Here is a 4,403-nt window from a genome sequence, read left to right on the forward strand (position 1 = left end):
AACATATTTATGTCATATAAATAAGATAAGTGGTCAGGAAAAGGTTAAGCATACCATAAGAAATAAATACACAAACATAATAGAACCAGTACTGCACTTTCTAAACACACATTCTCCCACCTCTTGGTAAGGCGCCTGTCTCTTCTTCCTGGTAGCTACTATCTGGTCCAGTACACTGATTCTCAGATCCTCAATCCTGATTCTCAGTGGTTCTGGCCCCAGCAAATTTGGTAGAAGAAGCTGCTTCCACTGGGTATGTGCAGCAGCTCTGCTCTGTCCCTTGAACTTCATGATGTGGCAGCAGTCCTAGTAATCGTATTATATGCCATTGCTATTGTTGTCACAATTTTAGCCACTTGAGGATGGGGGTTTCCATGCAACTGGAAACCCCCCACTGCATTTGCCTATGCCCTTGAGTGCTGCAGTTAATACATGATATATGGGCATTTATTTATCTAGGAGGGCACCAGGGCATGTATCTTTTGAGGTGACTGTGGAGTATTGGCTATTTTGAGTATGTATTCAAGTATATACATAAAAATGATCTGGCACCCTTACTTGTAATAAAGATATGTGTTATATGAAAGCATAGAGGTGTTAATAACTACCATTTTTATTTCATGACATGGAAAAATGTATTTATATATGAGAATGATTTGTATTTTACCTTTCAATAGCTTCTCTAAGCTACATCTGACTGCCTGCCCCCCCCCCCCCCCCCCCCCCCCCCTCCATACACACTTTGATAAAATTAAGTAAAATACCTAAATATGACCATGAAAGGTTTTAACATCTGGTCTTGAAGTCCTCAGTTATAGTATAGCTTAATGTGACATGACTGTCTCGCTACAATTTATAGTTGTGCACTAAACCAGCAGTAGACATGTCTTTAAATACCAAATTACTTCTGGTAAGTCAGTAGAAGATCATGCTTTGGTGGGGGTCACATAGTAGTGTTACTTAGTCACCATTGTGAAGGGTCACAACACAAGTGGCTTCTGTTTTTCAAGAGAGATGATCCAGTAGGCATCTTGGGTTTTGTGAGTAAAATAAGTGTCTACTGTTTTACTTTCATGGCTTGATGTTATTTTTATTGGTAATACTTATTATTATTGTATGCTTCTGATCTAAGTGCCCATATTACGTCAGAGTAAAGCATGTAGCATGGTGGGTTTGTTGACCTCTAATCAAATGTATGATGTTGAATTTTAATTTCTCAGTTTGAATAGAACTGTAATATAGGCATGATGAATAAATTAATGAATAAAGCTACATCACTTTCAGAGGGCAATACTCAATCAACAAATCAGAAGTGACTACCTAGTACGATGAATATGTATTTGCACCAGTCCTCAAGCACCTGTAACTGAACAACATATCTGCATCTCCCTGTGGGTTTTACTGGCGTTCCAATTATGCAAACATGACCTTACAGTACTCAATCTGACTTTGCTTGTCTGTCCCTTCCCTGTCCCATCTCTCCAAGGGTAAGTAGATACAAGTGTCAGATCTGCACAGGAACATAGGTTTACACCGTTTTCTATGAGCATATGCAGTAAAATAAATGTACTAAGAAAATGTCCATATGTCTTATATGGCATAAGACGCTAATATTTCGGTATACTCAAGTAAATGTTGTTTAAAATTCTCCATAATGTGAACTCTAGATCTCATTCTTCATAATCTGCGCATATAAAATCTGTAATTGTTGTAATCTGTATCTTGTGATCAATTAACACACCAAACAGTAAATCCATGCAAAGAACTCTGCATGCTCTAAGATTTATTCACAGAAATGTATAACAATCTTACAGTATGATTCAGTGAATCATTTTTTTTTATATAAACTTCACACCAATTTGCTTAAAATGCCAGGTTTCCGTGAAATATAGCAAACTAATTAAACACCAGCAGCTTCATGAAAGAAAATATTGAAACACTTAAATCTACTTATAAAAGCTGTTAAAGAAAACTTTATTTGTACTTGTTATGTGCCGCACATTTTTTGGCCAATCTTAATTCCTGTATATTGTTCTTTTTCATAAAGTTTTCCTTTTATATACCAGGCATCTAATTTAGTCCTTTACTAAAATAAGTAATGACACTCATGTCTGTAACTCTTTGGGCCGGATGTAATGCCAGCCAAGTTCGGTGGCTGTGCGGGATGCCGGACGAACTCAGACTTTTCTTTTTTAAAGGGGCAACACTTACAAGACATGGTTTTGTGATTGTCCTTTAAAAAAAAAAAAAAAGTCAGAGTTGGCTGGCATCCCACACAGCCGTTGAATTTGGTCGGCATTACATCTGGCCCCTTTTGTCAAAAAATGAAAGCGAACTAAAGTATTTTATCATTTTACTATTTTTTTTTTTTTTTTTTTTAAGTATTCCATGCCAAACATGATTACAAGTTTATGCTGGGCATACACTGTTCTGTTATTGGTCCAATCAGCAATAATCAGCTTATTAGGCCAATAATTGAAAAATGTATTTCCGTGACCGAGCAGTATTTATCGGTCTGTAGGATATGCAAAATTGTCCATGTCCGAAAGATCTGATAATTGGTGCTCCGGTTTCAGTTATCTGACAGGCTGAAAGCTTCCAATATTGTTGCCATATTGTTGCAATGATATTGGATGTTGTCGGTCAGCAGGGTGTATGTAATAGGGTCCGAGTTTGGCGGTGGTGCGGGATGCTGTACTAGATCGGCCAGCATCCAGCATGCAATGTATCACAGGGAAGTTTGACTGGCATTCTCAGGACACTCCCAGCCCCCCTAGCCCTCTAATTCAGCCCATCAGATATATCTTATGGTACAATTGTATGCCATACAATATATCACATGCGATTTTATAGCGGCTTCATCAAATGCATGTGATATATCTTATGCAAAAATAGCACAAAAGTACCAAATCGTATGGAATCGCTCCCGGGGGAGTTCAAGGGAAATTGCAACAGACTTCAGCCTCAGACATATCATCGTAGTGTATGGGGCCCTTTAGACTTGTCATTTACATCCACTGCCAATCTGCTGAATCCAGAACCAGCAGGATGTTTTAATGTACTGTATAGGCACAAGCTTAAAGAGTAAAATATAATAATGAGGATGTTATTTGCATAAGCAACTAAAGTTTTTGCCATCAATTCGCATATCAAACCACAACGTTAATAAAGGGGTATGGCAATTATCCATTTACACTACAGAAGATTAATTCTGTGTAGAAGTATAAATGTTGTCATGAAAATTATGTGGTAACCTGTTTCATTTAAAATTCCCAAAAATGACCTGAAGCCACTACCTTAGGACTCACATATAGCTGGATGCATTTGCACTGTGAACATGTAAGCAGGAAAGGTTGCGCACATGAAAATTTGCTTATGTTGTGTTGGATGCATCTCAAAATGCTAGGTGTACCTTTAGAAGCAGTGTAATAATGAAGTGTTTTGCACCAGTGTATTCAGTTATTAATAAATACAAAGGTTATATATACCACATTTGTTGCTTTGCCTTTAAAAAAAAAATCAAAATGGAAAATTTTGTTTTCTATTGCTAAAGTCCAAAGGGAAACATCAATCAAGTAATGCAAATAGACCATGGTAACTTTGTATAATAAAGCAACCACTGTAAGGAATTAAGGGGGTGATGTATGAAAAACGTCCTAATGGACGTTATGTGCCTGGCGGCGTATCACCACATTATCGTGGTGATACGCCCGCACCCACCGCCACAATGTATGATATGTGTGCCTGCCGATATGAGAGGGCATTATCTCACCTGTCCCGCGATAGCGCTTCTCCCACATTGGCTAGCCTGTTATCGGCGCTGCAGTTGTGCGCATGCGCCCTTCTCCCCTGCTTCCAGACTACGCCGCTGGCGGCCCCTGTCGCATGCGCAATTAGGCTGTGTGGGACATCCGAATAATGTCCACGTTCAATAAAGTTTTGTTAAAAAAAATAAAAAATAGACTAAGCGAGTGCACAGTTTGCACACATCGCCAGGCTGGGGGAGGCAAACAGGAGCATCGCGGTTAAGAGGCGAAGACTGCCAACAGAGGCAATCATACATTGCCTCTGCCCTTCGTCTGTCATTCACCACTGTGGGGAAGCGGTAAGTGGCGGGGCGTGCGACTGTCACTGCACACGGCGTTAACACGCTGTTCATACATTATTGGGAAGCATTAAATGCAGCCTTTAGGTGCGCTGTGGTCAGCAGAAACCACAGCGCACTTTCATACATCACCCCCTAAGTACTATCCACCACTACAGTGTTCAATCTATAATCAGCCAATCAGAAGAAGCTAGCAGGGACGTGCGGTGAGCTAAGTGGGTCAGGAGGCACTGGCTAGCACCAGAGCCAGATTTACATGCAATATATGAGCCAAAGGGTACATCTGGGCATTATACAC

This window comes from Pseudophryne corroboree, chromosome 1 (assembly GCF_028390025.1).
Source record: "Pseudophryne corroboree isolate aPseCor3 chromosome 1, aPseCor3.hap2, whole genome shotgun sequence".
NCBI lineage: Eukaryota > Metazoa > Chordata > Amphibia > Anura > Myobatrachidae > Pseudophryne > Pseudophryne corroboree.